The 19,271-nt window shown below is 34.9% G+C and overlaps 1 pseudogene; it reads right to left on the bottom strand.

Annotated features, from left to right (window-relative positions):
- Positions 1-16,466: 16,466 nt before the first annotated feature.
- LOC109372941 (dnaJ homolog subfamily A member 1 pseudogene) lies at positions 16,467-17,602 on the bottom strand (annotated as a pseudogene).
- Between the last annotated feature and the right edge of the window lie 1,669 nt (positions 17,603-19,271).

The raw sequence follows: 19,271 nt of genomic DNA, 5'->3' as shown, positions 1-19,271 counted from the left end.
AGCAATAACAGGGTACCTGCAATAAAGGGTGTGTGTTATGTCTCCCCCAATCCATATAAAATTGATAGCAATTTCTATTGGTAATTTCTAAGATATCAGAGAACAAGTAAAATCTAGTTTACCATGCCTCATATAGCATAAAAGCAATTCGATAAAAGGATTAATTAGTGTGTTTGTAAATATTATTATTTCCCCAGTATAGCCATTGAAACATTTTCCCAGGCTTCAATAGAAGACATATTACTTATATGTGACAAAGTATATTACTACAAGCTTATTGTACTTACACATAAAGTACTTTCTTGAAACATTCCTTATAGGTTTAATTTGTGTAAAATGTTTTATGCCAATTAGATGCCTGCTTAAAAATCTATGCTGTCTCAACAATAAATAATTCATATACCTAAAAGCATATTATAATTAGTTAGTGGTATTGGAGGAATCTGACCACACATTTTAAAATCTCATCTAACAGGTCAAAGAAAAGTTCCATTTTATTTCATTAGTTTTATAATCATGAAAGAATCAATATCACTCTCATTCAATATATGTCATTTTTAAACAGTTCATAAAACAAAATAATTTTGCTTATATTTATTGATTATATTATGTAATATGCCAGATGTCCTGTCTAATGATGTCACTAAAGAGGGTTTCTGACATGTTAGAAATACTCAATAAATATTGCAAAATTATTATGATTTATTAACTATTTATGAAAATGGCATATAGGATATGAGAGTTATTATAGAGGTTTTATATATATATATGATTTATATAATATATACACATTTAATCCTTCTTATAGCTCACTATATACATGACTATTATATCCATTCTATAATTATAATTCATCCATGGTAACACATCTATAAAGCGATGAATCCAGTTTTAAATCCAGAGGGTCTAGCCTTAGAGCTATCACTCCAAAATGCTATGTTCTATAGGATCCTATAATCTGGGAATGTTTTTCTTTTACATTTAAAAGCTTACATAATTGTGAATAATGCCACCAGTGAGATTATAAACTCTGAATCTTGTCCATTTCCAAAATTATATTGCAAGCCCTTGAGAGAGGAATTATGTTGTATCCATGCTTTGTGATGTGTAGCCAAGTATTTGACACATAACTTCTCCTGTTAAGTGGTTTTCTTTCATTATTAATAGCCATGTAAAAGAAAGTACAATTTAGGTAATTTTTATCTGTAAAAGAATGTATAATGAACTTTTACAAGTACATTTAGTCATTTGTTTCTGTTTCTACTGTAGACAACAATTATAAGATGACAATAATGTTTTTAGATATTTCAATGTAATAATGAGTAGAAACAGATTTTGTATGTAGGTGTGTTTGAGTGTGTTGGCAGGGGGAAGAGGTAGGTGATATGTGGTTTGGGTGTCACATAATTTATTTACAAATGCAAAATAAGAAAAATAAAAATTAATTAATAGCTATAATGGGAAGCCAGAAGGATAATCATTAATCACGTGAACAAATGGCTAGGCCAGAAACAAGCAGAGCAATGATTCATAGTAAGTGTGCCTGGATTTATTAACTACCCAATTTCCATTCTCATATCCTTTCTTACTAAGAGAAACCAATTTTATTTGGGGCTCAATTATACTTGGCACACGGCATGTGAATACTGAACAAAAATGAGGCTCTGTTAGTTAAGAACAATGCTAGAATATTTGCTGATCCTTCTTCTAAGTAATCATTGTTTTGAAAACAAATAAGGGGAAAGAACTGAACATTTTTCCTGCCTTCCTTTATGAGAGCTACCTCAAATTTACCAAATGTTGATGACGGGACATTTTTTTTGTAGATGTATTCTAGCTCAAAAATTAAAATGGAATTGTAAAATTAAAATATTACTATTTTTCTACTTCTAATGAAAGAATGGACCAAATGATGTAATAATCATCGGGGCTAACACCATAGAAAAAGAGACAACCAGACATTATATAGTTTCTGGTATAATTTAAACCACCATCTTTGAAGTAGTCTTTCAAAAAATCAACTCTAAATCTGATTAAAATTTTAGATCTAACTACCAATTTACAGGAAAAAAACTGTAAGAGAAGGAACATATGAAGCCACACCAAATGGAATTAATCAGTAATATCCAGACTGGGAAACTCTGAAGGAAAGAACAACCTAGTTGTATAAACAACTAAGATGTAAGAAAAAAAATGACAAAGGGATATTAAAGAATTATTATTTAAAATGTTAGGTGGGAACCTGAAAGTGTAGCTAAGTTAACAAAAAAAGAGAGAATTTTGTATTTTAGAGATGTATGCTAAAATATGTATGGATGAGGTAAAATGACGTATAGAATTTGCTTCAAATGGCTCAGAAGGGATGGAGAGGAGTGGGGAATTAATAAAGCAATATTGATATTTGTTGATGTGGGATAATTATATGATGGGTTTTTTTAATACTATTTTCTCTATGTTTGAAATTTCCCATCATTAAAAGTTTAAAAAAGAAGAAGGGGGGTGTGGGGTGGGGAGAGGAGAATGGGAAGAAATTAAGCCAAACTGGGGACCAGATAAAAAAGAGCTTATTTTAGAGTTTTTGGTTACCAATTCAGTCTTGTATGATGTCTCTGTAGAACATAGAATTTTGCTTTGGACCAAGGGTGAAATCAATGACAAAAGGAAAACTGGCCAACATGCTTGAGAGAGTGAGAAAACTTATTTACAAATTTAACATAGCCAAGTTATATTCGGTAACAGTTCCAGATATCTGTCATTTCCCCTACCCATCTGTTTAGCTTTTACATCCAATATTCATCACATTAAAATAAGGCAGAATTTCTATTCAAAAAGTGGTTGATATGTGATGATAAAATGATTAAGTGTGGATGACTTAGGGTACCATATAGAAATATGCGCTTGGGACAGTTAGTAATTACATTTAACTGATAAAAACATAGAGTCAGCATAATTTTTCTTTAAAAAATGCAAAGATTTATTTTTCTCACATAAAATTTAGATAGTCTAAAGACGGTAAGGCTGCTCCATCATTATTACTAATATCCCAAACTCCTTCATGTTTCTGATTCAACCACCATGTCCACATGCTGAGCTAGAAGAAGGAAATGTTTCCCAGTTCATCTGCCCCATGTTGATGACATGTTGAGGTCCTGAGCAGTCATCTTATTTCCATTGCTTTGGCCACCCTGATCTGTAAAGCAGCTGAAAAAAAGAAAAAAAAAAGGTAGCATATTAACTTGGCAGATTCCCATTTGGAGCAATACAGAAGTTCACTTATTCAAAAAGAAAAGGTTGGGTATTGAATAAGCAATTGGACTCTGAGGACCAGAACCCAGGCTGCACTCTGATGGGTGATATCTCCTTTCCTTTTGGTTCCTTCCAGAAAACACTATCTTATATAAGTACATAAGACAAAAAACGTTCTACTTGCATGTCTTCTTAGGTTCAATATTGATAGATGCTATGGGAGATAATATTTTTGGAAGTATAAATATACAGAATCCTTTTAATCATTTTAATAACACCAAAATATAGGAAAACTGATTTTTATTCTATACATTTAAGATTAACTTAACAACTGAGTCCCTATTAGATGGATTTGACTTCATCATAATGTCTTTTCAGGAAAAATCATCCATGGCTTGGAAATGTGTTTTCAAAAATCATTATTGACTATCCTTTCTGGGGAATGTTGTCAGTGTCTTGTGGAATTAGCTGATCTTTTAAAGCTGCACCCCTTTGAATGTCTCTGCATGGCCAGGCTCTTTGATGATTTTGAAGATATAAAATTCAAGTTGTAGAAAACTGATTGCAGTGCAAATGTTCCCTACCTATAGCAATGCTAATGATTCTTGTTCTTGGCCATGCTAATGAAATTTGTCTAGTAGAAATGATAAACCCCTGTAACTCAAATTTTCATTTGAACTGCTTTTGACATTTGGGTGATTTCCTCATTCATTAATGAATTCAATAAAACCTTGGCAGGTTGTCATTTTACATTTGAATGACAGTTATGATTTTACCTTCTTGAAAATTAGTATTGAACAATTTTAGAGATTCCGTTGAGTTGCTCAGATAGACTCACTTGATAGTTCCAAGTTAACTGTGATGCTGAAAAAGTGTGACCCCTGGATTTTTTATCTTTGCTCCCAGAATGAAATCCAGTAGCTATAGAACTTTAATTTTAATAGATCTGTGTTTCTCTAGTATTTCTCCCTGCCTCCTAATTTTGCAAATTAATCACACAATATTTTTTAGTTATTATTTTTTATGTTTGGACATTTTCAGTATTTTGCAGGGAAGATGCTTCTGTTTTTTGTTCCAGGAAGCACATTTGAACACTAGGTTGACATTTAAAATTGGTTCAATTTACATAACATTTTCTAGGGACTAGAAAACAAACTTCAAAGAAGAAATTTTTATGTACCACAGTATCCAAAAAGATAACCAAATATATTATTAGCTTATTTTTCCATTTCCATAATAAGGCTTTTTTTTTCCTATTGGACGGATTATTTTTTCTATCAGATATGAGAAAGTTTTGAAGATATTTTGCAAAGTTTGTTTTCAATTACACGTTTTATCTGCCTTATGTGTGTGGAAATGCGTTGGAGAAGGCCAAAAGGAGTTTTATTTTGCTGTTTGTGATTGTTTCAGACTAGTAGAGGTATGATGTGAACCATTGGTTTGAAAAGAAAAACTTTGAAAGAAAAAATTCTGCAGTGAAATCTTTGTCAAACTTCTGAATATTTCATTTCCACTTGCTCAAACATCTTAAACCACATTGTCATAAGTAATTCATAGGCCTTTGCTACAGTATGGAGTTATGAAGCATCTTTTCACATTTGGGGAAAAGTAAAGAAAATGCATTTTTAAATGTAGTATGCTTTTATTTTGCCAATCACTTTCTTACAAACATTAAGGAAAATTATATATGACTCAGGACACTGCAGTTATTGTCTGCTTTTGCTTTTCTGAAGAAAAAACTTTTGTGCCATAGTTGATAGTGGTAAAAGTGTCCTTTCCTCACGTATTTACGTTCCCATGTTGTTTCTAGCTCTTATTTACCTGATCTGAGAACAGAGTCAGGGATGACAGGATGTGCAGGATATATTTTGTTTATTCCTCCAGATCTATTTTTTCACTCTTCTTCACTCTCCCCTCTGCTTTACAGGATTAGTTGTGGACCAATCAATAGGCTTCCTTAACCTCTCACTTCCAGTTGGGTTTAACCAATGGGGTAGCCCAGCAGGAGACTGATTATGGAATAAGTTTGGCCATTTACTGCTTTGGTTCCCATTATGCACAGGTTAGCTGTGTTTACCAACTGTGGTTTCTTCCTTTCAACTGGCCGTTTTAATATGATTCTGTCTTTCAAGGCATGATGACAGCTCTTCGTTTTTGTCATTTGCACCTAGGGTGGACATGTAATGTTCTCTGTGGTTTCTTTATACACTTTATATGTGGTTCTTCTATTAAATTATTCTCAAAGTATTTATATTTAAATGTGACATCTGGTTCCTGTCAACCTTGACAAAGAAACAAACAAAAGAAACTCTATGATTAATAACCGCCTAAATATCTAACGGTAAATTTTATTCAACCAAATTCCAATCAGTGAGTATTTAGTGAGAGCTTGTGAAACATTCAAGTTTTTCTTGGAGATGGAGGCAAGGATGTGGAAGTAGAAGCTAGAAGAGCAAAATAATGTCCAGTACGTGATCTCAGAGAACACAAAACACCATTTACATTTGTACTTTCCAACTTCATTTTAGCTGCCATCCTATTCCATATTTACTTTAAGATGTTTGTCTTCTTTTCTAAGTTATAAAAACTTTATTAGTAGGTAATATATCTTTCATATACACCACAAACCATTTTGATGATGTTGATAATGGTGTATATTTCCCATTGTATGGCTCTAAAAATGTTCATATCTTGTAAATGTGATTGTTCCATACCAAAAACTTAAGGCTCACAGGTCACATTAATGTGAAACTGAACCTTTCCTTCCAAATGTACCTGTACTCTTCTATCGCCCTTACCGCCTTCTAACCCTGGGACTAAAGTGTGATATAAAAATGTTTCTCTCCCTTCTGATTAGTGAACTCCTGCTTCTCTAGTGTAATTCTTCATTTCTATTTGTTTAGCATTTTAGACTAGGTATTACCAGAGCTTGAAGCAAAGTAAGTAAACAAAGGAGCAAATAAATAAAATATGACATTCAGAAATATTCATATTTCATATCATTATGACATGATTTTAACTATGATTTTACTTTATTGATCAAGAGAAAAAAATAACACAAATTTTTAAAAATTAAAATTCTGGAAAATAAAAGCAGTAAGTGTCTTTTTCCTAAAATATTTAACTTATCATATAAACTCAAATTATGGAAACTGTGTAGAGACAGACTAATGCAATAGTACAAAAAGTTTAGACAATGACTGTAATACAAGGCTTTAAGTAAACCTGAAGCAGACAGATGTACTGTTCAACAAATGTACTTTGAAACAACTGTGTTGAATTTTGGCAAAAAAAACAACAAAAACAAACAAAAAAACCCACGAAAAAACAAACAAACAAAAAACTGGGTTTATGCTTGCACAAAGATGAATTCCAAATGTGGTAATGATTTAAATATAGAAACTGTAAAGCAGAGGAAACAAACAAACAAACAAACAAACAAACATGGGAGATTTCTTTCATAAACTTGTGAGATTAAGTCTTTATACATTTGACACAAATATTCAGAAGCCATAAAAAGATTGATAATGTTAATGATGTGAACGTCCAAAGCTACTACATGACAAAAGAAAAAACACAGTCAAAAGATGAAGACCAACTGGGAAAATATCATGATGAATATCATACTCAAGTACTCCCAAATATACAAAGAAAACCCACAAGGAGGTAAGCCAGCCAATAGGAAAAATAGGTAAAAAATAAGAAGAAATTAGTCATAGAAAAGGAAATGTGACTTGAAGCATAGGGGGAAAAATGCAGAATCTCATTCATAAGAGAAATACAAATTGAAACTACAGTACTATTCCATTTTAATCCATCAGACTGTCAAAAACCTAAAAGCTTAATAACCTACAATATTGGTAAAATTGAGAACTGATGGACTGCTCTCTTTCAGGATGCTGACTCCTCTTATAGCATATAAATGGCTGTCCATTATGTAACTCCAGTTGTGCAACAGGGATGCCTTCAAGGGGTGGGTGGTTGGGGGAGTGGGGCTGACATTCTCATACATCATTGTGATAGTGTAAAGTGGTATAACGACAATGGAGGGTGACTCTACAATTTCGAGAGAAATTTAATATGGGTACATCTTTGAGACAGCAGTTCTTCTGGAGCTCCTTGTTCATATACACAAGCTCATATACAAAGTAGCTTTTGTGCACGTCTTTTGATTATGTATTTATTTCTAATAGCATAAGGTTAATTCTAGTTAAGTAATGTAAGAGATTTCCTGATACACACACAGAAAAAAAAGATCACTGACAGAAAGAAAAAAGTAAATAATAATATTGGTTGACCTGTTGGGTGAAGGTGTTAAACAAGTGGATTGCGATCAAGGCTGGAATGGTATCTTAGTCAGCTTGGGCTGTTAAGACAGAATACCCAAGACTGGGTGGTTTGAACAACAAAATTTATTTCTGACAATTCTGGAAGCTGAGAAGTATAAGGTCAGGGCTTTAGCAATTCTGGTGTGTGGCGAAGGCACCTTCCTGGTTTGCAGAAAGCCTGCTTTTCATTGTATCCTCCCATGGCTGAGAGATATATGGTCTCTTCTTACTCTAATAAAGACATAGATTCCATCATGGGGGCTCCACCCCACGACCTCATCCTAACCCAATTACCTCCCAAAGGCCCCACTTTCAAATACCACTGCATGGGGATTAGGACTTCAACATATGAATTTGGGGAGATACGAACATTTAGTCCATAGAAGAAGGGAACTTTCCACTATGCACCTTTTAATAGTTTTGATGTTTGAAATTTGTGAACATTTATTACCTATTCAAACCTTGAAAATGCAAACATTATCCAACAATAATAGAGGTGGGAAGTATTACATCAAGAGTCAAAACCTGAATGAATAGGTGACAGAGAAGAGAACCAAAAATTTAAACAAAGGCCATTTTTTATAAACTATTGTTCCTGTTAAACTTGCTACCAGCTTTTAGCCATCATTCAAAAGGGTTAGATTTTGTTTGTGGATAAACATTTTCTCCTTCAAATCTTCATATTTCCCCCCAAATCTGGGGTTTTTGTTAAAAATTTAAACTATTCCAAAACTTGTATTTAAATTGATTCATAGATTATGAAACCCAATTATCTGTATGTTTTAAAGATGCAGATATGAATAAAAGGCAAATTGTTAGTGAATTATTAAAACAAAAAACAAATAAGAAACAAACAAACATCCCCCCCTCCCCCCCAGAAAACATTGTCCTATAAGTAACGGGTAGTGTTTTCCGTGAGCTGGAAGCCCCAGATGGTCAAGCATTCTGGAGAGGCTTGGTCATGAGGAAGAGTAGGAGGTGATAGAAAGTGGTATTTTGTGGGATTTAAACTGAAGGGCAGCACTGAATCATTTTGCCCCACAACATTCTATATACACAGGAATGTATTTTTGTCTGCCATGAATACAGAAGGGAAAGGAGAGAGAGGACTATTTATTTCTACATTTGTCATGTTACACATGGTTAGTCACAGGGGTCTCCCTCCCTTTTAAAGTGGGAAATGCACGTATGAATGTAAAAGTTCATAGAGGGAAAAATAAAGAGTTTCAGAATAAATGATTCCAGAATGAATATATGAGCAGGGAGACAACAGGTATTCTACATGAATTATATCTGGAAGTTTTATTGGAAGCAGGAGTGTTGGGTTTATAAACACAAAAATCTAGATAAGAAAACAAATTCTGAAATGTTTAGAAATAATTCTCTCCATAGCCACAGCATCTAAGGTCATGAGGACTAAGACCTTTGCCAGCAAAATCTTAGACTGTGAAGGAAAAAAATTATAAAAATTTTACACACACACACACACACACACACACACACACACACACACACAGAGTGTGCCAAAAAAAGTATACACATTTTAAGAGATATTATCTATGCTCACAGTAGTTCGCCATAATCAAAAGTGTCTGGACGCTGATGGTAACCACTTTGAGCACCTCTTGTAATTTCAGAAGTCAAACTTGTATTCATCTTTTGTTATCAGTACATACTGAGTGTTGCAATTTTAATACAGTTTTTTTTTTCTTTCTTAAAATGTGTATACATTTTTTTTTCTCTCTCTCTCTGTCTCTCTTTCTGTCTGTATTTGATTTTACTATGGATGTCAAACATGGCTTACTCAGAGCAGATTTTATACAAAATTTAATCAGCCAAATGTTTCCATTCTGTTGTCAATATTCTTCCAACACATAAACAGAAAACAACTTCCAAAGAAACGTAGAGGATAAAGGGTACAAATCATAAAAAATAAATCTGACTGTAGGTGGAGTGTTTATTCTTTGTCATAACAGTATCCTTCCAAGTTCACCTTTAAGAATTCTCGCCACTTTGCAATCTTCAGGAAATTCCACTAAACAATGACAATCTAGCTTTTATTAGACTTTTTCCCCCACTGGGATCACTTCTCCATGTCTAATTTAGGATAGCGTGAAAACAAATCTCAAATTCCATTATTTAATACAACTTTTTTATGCTCCTGAAGACTAGAAAGTCTAACATGGTTGAAAGAATGTACATATACCTGCTGATTGATCTAAATTCAAATTCATGACTGCTGACTTCCAGGGATCCAAGAGTGCTACATTCAGCTCTATGATATTTGCCTAGTCATTAGACACTCCCCCACCTTTCTTGACATTAATTAATTGATTTCCTTCATTTTTCCAGTGTGTGGAGTAAGCATTTTACATATCCTCCAATTACCATAGAAGACTTCTCCAGGCATTCCCTAATTTTGTTATTTCCTTTACAGAAACATGTAATATAGGCGTAGTCAAGGTTTCTCGGCTTGGTTTTACCTCCTACTTTCTAACCAAATGCAATCAGATTTACCTTCCCCTGATACTTCTCTTATCCAGGTCACCCATTTTTCCACTGCCAAATCCAGTGGTAACTTTTAGCCTCCCTACTCTACGTACCAAACAGCATTTTTGCACTTTATTTGTTACACACTTTCTTCATATATCCTCTAGGATATCACTCCTTCTTAACTCTCCTATTATTAATACTTTATTGGCCTCACTTTTCTCAGCTTTCTATATCAGAGAGGACCAGGGGCTCAAACTTGGATTCCTGCTCTAGGAAACGCATCTGAAACACAATCTCTTATGTACCATGATTTTACATACCATCTATTCCTGAGAACTAAATGCAAATCAACACATTGGTCTTCTACCTAAAACTCAAGACATCAACTTCTATAATACCCTTGGCTATCTAAGCGGTATTCAAAATTTCACATGTAAGATGCACAAAACTGGCTTCTTGGCTTTGATTCCCCCCTTCCTCATAAAGTAGTCTGTCTCTTGGTCTTCACCATCTCAATAAACAGCAACTTTGATTTGCCGTTTGCTTAGACCAAAATTGTTTACAATGTCCTTGTCTCTTTCTCTCACCTGCCACATGTAATCCTCTAACACACCAAGAATAGAGCACAGGAACAGATGCTCTGCACCTCAGAGCCTCTCTCTGTTTTCCTTTGACAGTTATGCTCGTCCCCCAATAGGCATACAGTCCTCTCTGATACTTCCTTAGGTTGCTGACCACATATCACAGTGTAAGTTTTCTTTCCTGAATGATCTGTAGATCACGGCACTTCTCTAATCAGACTCCTGGCCTTCCTCCCTCCATTTCTTCTTCCCTCCCTCCCTCTCTGCCTTCCTTTCTTCCTTCCAGGTAAATATAAATGAAGTGAGACACCAGTTAGTATCAGAGCTTAAGCCCGATGAATAAGTAGACAATTTGGAGAGGCCTGGACTTCTCTGGTTATTTCAATTTGGGGTTTTGAGGCAATGCTACATAAATTTCAAGTGAAGACTTGAAGCCACTCTAAGACTTACTTCATCACCCTATGAACAGCAGTTATAAAGCACTCTGGACTTTTAGGCCCAATTTTTCTTCCTGAGATATAAACGTATATTCTGCCTTTCTTTTTCCTCACACTTTGAGTATTTCACATCTTAAGCCTCACCCCACTTTTCTCTCTGCCTCCAGTTTCTCTCGTGTTTTATCTTTTATTTATGCTTGCATGTTTCCCTTTGCATTAGCAGTACCAAGCACGTGGAAGGCAAATGGAAATGAATTGCACTTTCCAATAGTTGGTCTTTAGCAGTGTTTCAAGCAGATGAGGTTATAGAAAATGTCTGTGGTTGTAAAACCTCCATGAAATATTCTTCCCAGAGACCTTAAACTAGCTATTAACCTTGGCCAGACATCTTGCTTCTGGGTTCCTGGCACACTGGCAAGAAATCATGTGTGGTTAAAAAAAAAAATACTGTTAGAAAGAACTGCTGTGTTTCTGATAGTAACAAGTGTAAGAAGAGAGATCACTCTATTAACTGGTTGATAAGTATTCTATACAATAAAGGCCCAGACACAGTCTACGGATGATTTCTGGGTTTGACTTATATGCTTATTACTCTTTTATTCCATTTACAAATAGGAAATTAAGGCCTTTTTATTTGCATTCAAGTCCGTTCTGGATTTTGTTTAAAAAAATTTTTTTCTTTGTTTTGTGACAATATAGGCAGAAGTGAAACTCCTGTAGGTCATGTTAGGGATTAAGTCTCTTGATTCCTTTATAATATAGCAGGAATTTACAACTGTGCCTCCCACTGGCAATTTATTAAACTACTTACACAAATGCAGCTTTTACTTTAATAGAGTAGAGCCTTGTGGTGAACCAATCAATATATAGCTACAAAACGCTTTAATATTTTTTCATTCAGATAAGTTTATTAAACAGGTGGCATAATCATTTCAAAGAGACAGACTCTGACCATGTCTCCTGCCAAAGAGATGAATCATTTTGGGGATCACCACCTGCCATGTCTTCCATGTCACTGCTCGAATATATTTAACTTCTGACAAAGAAATGATTTTCATGGAAGCAACCTTTTCAAAGACTCTAAAACAGGTGTCGGCAAACTGCAGCTCATGAACCACATGCGGCTCTTTGGGTATATTCCATCTCAAAAGTTTGCAGACCCCTGGAAGAGCTAATCCTGTCCCTCAAAACAATTTAAAAATTACTCGAAAGCCATAAATATATTTTTACGTAATTACCATTATGTGAATAATATCCTTTAAAAATTTTATAAATGAAACTATGATGGTTTTATTTTCATTTTCAATTTTACTTCAGGGCCACATGTATGTACCCAAAGGGCCGCATGTGGCTCGTGAGCCACAGTTTGCTGACTCCTGGCGGCTCTTCCGTCTCAAAAGTTTGCTGACCCGTGCTCTAAAATAATGGTCATTATACCTTACTTTGGGTGATGATACCACCCGAATTATGTATTATTTGAACCCAAAACAAGTGTAATATGCAAAAGTAATGAATACACACACACACACACACACACACACACACACACACACAGCAGGTTAGTGTTGCAGTTCTATGTCAATCACCCGCTGTCCTAAAGCAGCACCTATGAAATAATATTTTATCTTTAACTTTCTGTGGCATAGAATAGAAAAGAAGTTTTACCACAAAAGCTATTCCATTGATTTGCTAAAAGGAAAATCCAATTTCAGCAAGAGAATGAATGTGAAGGCATAACACCCTTTTCCCGAAATCTGCCTAGTGTCCTGGTACTAAGCTAGGTACTAATTAGCACTGAAGAGTCTAAATTTAAGCTGTGCCATGAGAAGCCATTGGCTCAGGTGAGAAGCAATGTGTGATTGGGTGAGAAGAAAAGATGCACTACAGAATCTTAACTTAGCATAATAGGCTTATTGGAATTCATTGTTCTGGAAAATATAAGGTGGGGAAAGGTCTTTGCTTAATCAGCTACATTAAAAGATTAACTGCGTTTCTAATCTCACTGAATTCCTCACTTTATTTAGAAACCTGTTTGTTCTTCAGACCCTATCTCAAATGCCAAAGTGTATTGGCTTACTCTTTTAAAAAACATGTCTCTCTTGCTTGATCTTTCAAGCATATTGAAGGAGCCTTGGCAAAGCCTTAGCACCATGATACATTTGTCCCTCTGCTCCCAAGTGCTTCTGAAGAAATACCCAGGTTTCCCACAGCCTATAAACATCGCAGTGCCTAGCAACCTGTCACTCTGGAGATATTGATGAAAGATACACGTTGCCAATGAGAATCCACTTAAAATATAAAATATTTATTTATATCAGTGGGCTTTAAAAAAATCTCAAAATGAATTTCAGATTTTTATAATAAATATTTAATATTGTCCCTCATGGATTCCTCCTATACAAATTTGTCAATTATAAGTAGTATGGTTAATAGGTAAGAATATATCATGTCCCATGTTTTATAATGTTGAAAAGCATAACTCTTAATTCCCAGTATTCTATAGTACTTTAAGTAGACATAAAATACATCTTTATTATTTTTTTTTTCAAATGCACAAGTTCCTTTATGTGAATTAGCCCTCTTGGTAATCAAAAAAGTCTAAATAAGCCTAAAGAAATATGAATAATAAATGAAGAAGTGTGAGGTTCACAGGGCTAGTAGATAGTTTTCCAAAGCTAGCGGGGATGTCTAAGTAGGGGAAACACTTTGTAGAAAGTAAAACCTCCCTACCTAGCCATGTGGCCCATTGAAGACTGACGCACACACTGGGAAGCCAGTTTCAAAGAAGTAAGTGGAGGCACCGGTTCTCTCAGCTCATTCAGTTCTCCCCGTTTCAGGGCACATGTCGGCTATTCTCACAAACCGGACATTGGCCGTTGGGATCCAGACCATTAATAACCCTTCTCAGAACACACATTGACTGCCTGCCAGGTCCCCATTTTAGTCACTTGTTTCAAAAGAGAAACAATTAGGAACCTCATTAGATCTGGAAGCTCCATGAAATAGGCGAGATATCTATCACAGTGTCACACTCACGGTCTGTCCTCTGCTTCTCAAACAATTCGTCCAAAGCTTGTCTAAAGACAGGAATTGTAGGTTTATTTATCATTCTCTTTCTTTCTCCTAATACCCATCCAGGAGGGAGTGCCAGGCTGAAACTCTACAGACCTGTTTGGTGTTTTGTTGCCTCTTTTATTAATTAGCTCTGTTATTTGGGCAGTTTACTTACTTTCCCTCTTTTAAATCCACTTTCCTTATGTGCAAAATTAATTAATGATCTGAAATTGATAAACGTCTAGATTTCTTCAGTGTCTCCAAATCTTAAAGAAAAGATAGGGCGATAAAATAATTTCAAAATGTGAGGGAAAGTTATATTAAATGATTCAAGCCATGACACTAAGTAATGTCTAATTCTATGCTTTGCTAAAGTGTCAATTTGGAGAGGAAATGTAAGCATCCAATTTGAGCTGCCTAATGTAATTTGAGTAAAATGGGAAAACCACTGATTCAATACCATTACTAAATTAGTTTGTCCTCATGTCAAGCATAGCACTCCATTAAATTATACACTTATTAATGATACACTTAAAAACGTGTTTGTAGAAAGAATTGTGGAACAATTTAGTTACAAACCATGTTTTTAACCTTATAGCCCAATATTCCTTAACCTTCAACCTTTGCTTAGCCAGGCTAAGCTGTTGCTCTATATGCATGCAGAAAGTACATCACTCTCTTACACATCCATCCCTTTCATCTGCCAAATATGTTCTTTATTAACCCTGTCTCCCTAAAAAGACTCTTCAAGCATCACCCATCAAATGTCACCCATCCCAGAAGGATCGCTGCATCTACAAGTTATTTTTCTCTTTCCACCCACTCCCCACTTCTGCTCACTCCATCTTCTAGTCTAAAATTACTGGTGGTGTTCATCTTCTCCTGGCTCTAATCTTTCAGTCACCTCTACCTATGTAAATCCCATGCTGACCTATCAGGGGATAGCTACGGATTCTTTTCCAACGGATTTGCCCCAGTGGTTTCTGCCATCTTTCCCTCTCTAGTTCCCCAATTCTATGATCTCTAATAATATCTTCCACCAGTTTTGAACTCTTGACTATGTGCCCTCAGTTTTGATACCTATCTCTGATCCTCAAAAATGACTATTTTTACCTGCTCTCTTTACTACTTAAATTTCAGTTTTTCCTGTTGACTATTGCTCAGTTGTCCCAAACTTTTCTTGCCTTCTATACATTAGTTACTTGATGTGACAGAAAATCATTATCTACATACTTAATATAACATTTAATAAGAAAAAACATGTTTCCTATCTTTGTCTTCAAAATATATGTGTGTGTGCATCGATAAAGTATATTACAATATGATTTATATAGTAACGTAACTATTAATAATCTGATCCAAAATATGCCTTAGGCTTTGACTTTTCTTTTTGCCAGCGCTCTGCGCTCATATCGCCAACGTTTCAATTCAAGGTTTTAATTAAAAATATGAGATGAAAATATGCAGTCTCAAAGAGCCGTAAAGAAATAACCAAGATTTTCTTATTTTTGATAACCCAAAGTAGATCCTTTGCTTTCTACAATATGTTTTAAATTCTTTATTTTCTCTCAAATCACCTTGACCTATTAGTATTTATTAATTAAAATCTATCAAACTAGTCTAACGTAGAACATACTCTTTAGAATTTTTTTCTCTTGTGTTTAAATGCTAAGACTAAGAAATATGCATGTTCTTAATTTAAATATAATGTTAGACTAAATTTATAATGTGGAAAGAAGCAATTGTGTTCTAACTGTAGCCTAATAAATCAGTACATTGTAACAGCAGCTACAGGCAGTAAAGCAATGGTAATAAATATAAGTCATGAAACAATATAATACCTTTATGCCTAACTTTTCAAGGGTGTCATTCTTTTTTCAAAGTTCCAATTTTTAAAAAGAGTTGGTAGTCAAGTAAGGTAGAGAGCTGTCAGTTTGACAGTTTACTCCCCAAATCAAAAGCTGAATATTTTCTGATATACAAAGACATTAAAAATAGGTATTAAATATGTAACAGTTGCAGTATATATAAGTATTAATATATTTAACTACTGATTATAATTTCAACAATTGTAAATGAAAGATGAAAAAATACAATATTTTGGCATCTAATTTTATTTACCATTTGTACAGTCTGTTCTAGAATCTATATTCCAATATTTTTTATATTTGAATTCTTCATTTAACTTTTAAAATACTACTCTGGTTGAATATTAAAACAAAAACAACAGAAAGTAGTGAGCATATTATGATTATTGTCCTTCACTCACTCACTACTGTATATAAAATGCCATCAGTGAGTATTACTCTCTGGCCCCATTGGCCCCATTAAGAGGTCTGACACTGAACACCACCCCTAGTATGATGCTCATCACCCTCATAAGCTTCCCTGTTATAATGGTGCTGTCTTTCTTGATTTGGATCAAAGTCCACCAGCTCTACCTGGTCCATTTCATCAGTCTTCTACTCCCTTCCTTTCGTATAGGAGTTTTTCAAGCAAACAGAAAGAAAGCTATTTCAGAAAGTTTACCTTAAATTCAATGATTAGGTGACCTTTTCATATGGTCTATGATAAATTGGCATGCCTTCATTGCACTCACATTTGATATTTTCATGCTTGACCATCTGACCTGGATGAGAGGTGATGAATATCGTTCACTTGTCAAGAGTCGGTATGAGGTTTTGGAAGCCACACAATGCTTCAACCAGCTGTATATCCATGCTCAGGAATGAAAACAGCATGGTCTTTCTGATCTAAAACGATGATAATATCTCCGGGCTCCAGTCCTGGCTCTTGGTCTCCTTCATCATGGAATGTTATCTTCTGGCCATCTTTCATGCCTTTGTCAATATGAACTTCTAGAATCTCCTTCTCTTGAACTACCTTTCTTCCATTGCAGATTCCACATCTGTCTTCAGGACTGAGCCTTTCCCCGTGGCCTTGACACTCCATGCACACAGGCTGAATTTGCTGAACCATTCCAGGTCCTACCTGCTGAATTCCTCTTTGCATCCCAGTACCTTGGCAATTGGGGCAGCATTCCACTGCTCTTTTCTGACCATCTTGGCGTTAACATTTGTCACAAATCTCATCCTTTTGCAGAGCTAGTTTCCTTGTTGCACCGTTATATAAACCTTCTAAGGTTACTGAGTGCTCTAAAAACATTTTTACCTCTTCTTTCTCTCTACATCCTTCCTCCTCCTCCAAAAACACATAACAAAGATGTCCATGGGGAAGCCAGAACCACCACCTGCTCCACCTTCTTTAATTGCCTGTTCTCCTCTATTGTTGTATAATTCCCTTTACTTTGCATCAGAGAGAAATCTGTCTAAATTTTTCTCCTTCATTTGGATTCTTATTGGGGTGATACCTCAAAGCCATTTTTCTGTAAACTTTTTTCCAATTCTTCCTAGGTGGCATTGGGTTTGACTCCCAAAACATAGTAAGTGGTTTCTTTCACCATTTTTGACAGCCAGTGAGAGGGCTGAGGCCGGTTTAGGGGAGCTGGAAGGAACCAGTTGCTGTGCACAAATCTGGCAGACGCCACTCCTCCACTCTCACCCAGTATTCTGAAAAATTTCATATGTTCTACTTTTTTAATACATTTTTTAATAGCTTAGTGGTTTTAGGGGAGTGATTTTCTATAGATAGTTTTAGGACTTTAAAAAAATTATGAAGGCCAATTTTTATTTTTTAAAATGGTTTTACTCAGCTTGTACCCAAAAATGTATGCATCATCACAGGGGTCAGCATTAGATAGTCGTAGGTTCTTGTTCTGGCTTTGTCACTTATTAGTCATGTAACCTCAAGGGAGTGCTGAAAATTCTCCAACCTGTGTTTTCCTCCTTTATGAATGGTGCATAGTAGAAGTACCAGTCTCATAGTATAGATGAGGATATTTTTAAAAGTAAGCTATGTAATGCATTTAATACTGAGACACAGGAAGGAAATACAGTCATGGGCCAATTAATGACAGGGATGTGTCCTGAGAAATGTGTCATTAGGTGATTTTGTCACTGTGAATATCTTAGAGGGCACTTAGCAAACCTAGATGGTATAGCCTACTACACACGTAAGCTACATGGTGTAGCCTATTGCTCCTAGGCTACAAACTGTACAGCATGTTACTGTATAAAACAACACAAGATTAAATTAAGTGCAAGAGAAAATGATACAATCAAGAGAGGTGGTTAACACAAGATGTATGAGGCTGCTGCTGGCATAACAGGGTATGCTGTTTTACAGAAAACTTTTTTTTTTAATTAGCAAGAATACAATCTAAAATGATTTTAAGAAGTATAATATGGTATATACATAAACCAGTAATACAGTAATTTATTATCATTATGAAGTATTATGTACTGGATGTAATTGTATGTGTTATGCTTATATGACTGCCAATGCATGTTTGTTTACACCGGTATCACCACAAACACATGACTGACGCATTGCCCTGCAATCTTATGATGGCTATGATGTCATTAGGCCTTAGGGATTTTTCAGCTCCATTATAATCTTATGGGACCAAGGTTGCTTGTGTGCTTTGTCATTGACTGAAACATCATTATGTAGTGCATAACTGTACTCTAGAAGCATTTGTGTTATTTTTTAAGTTATAACAACATCTAATTGTTTAATTATCTCTAAGTTCTTTATTGGTATGGTCTTTGGAAGCACCAATAATTTGGGTGGTACCTTAAAAGAATAATTTCTGCCTTGTTTGGTGCTTTTCTCAGGGGAGAGGCAAGAACATTTAATGAAGATTTTTTTTAATGAACTACCTAGAAATTAAGATGAAAAGATCCCCCCTCCTGATAACACAACGACAGCCATTTTGTTGTATCTCAAGAGCTGGCTAATATCTACTAGTTCCAAAGGCATTTCAAGTTCCTCCCTCATTGTTCTTCCCTTTTGTCATTTCATTGTTTCTTGAATGATGTCCTACCCTAGACCTGTCATTTTGGTCAGTGGCCAAATCACAAAACCATATTTAGCAATAAGAATCATATTGCTGAGAACTGCGTCAGCAGATATTTAAATCATCTTAATAATTGAATAAGAACACTGCACAGATGATTCAGTTACATTTGTAAAGAAACATATATTTTATTAAATCAGAAAAACAAAACATA

Source organism: Hipposideros armiger, unplaced genomic scaffold (genome assembly GCF_001890085.2).
Source record: "Hipposideros armiger isolate ML-2016 unplaced genomic scaffold, ASM189008v1 scaffold_679, whole genome shotgun sequence".
NCBI classification, from domain to species: Eukaryota; Metazoa; Chordata; class Mammalia; order Chiroptera; family Hipposideridae; genus Hipposideros; species Hipposideros armiger.
Note: the sequence above shows the minus strand (reverse complement) of the source record. Positions and strands in the feature narration are given on the sequence as shown.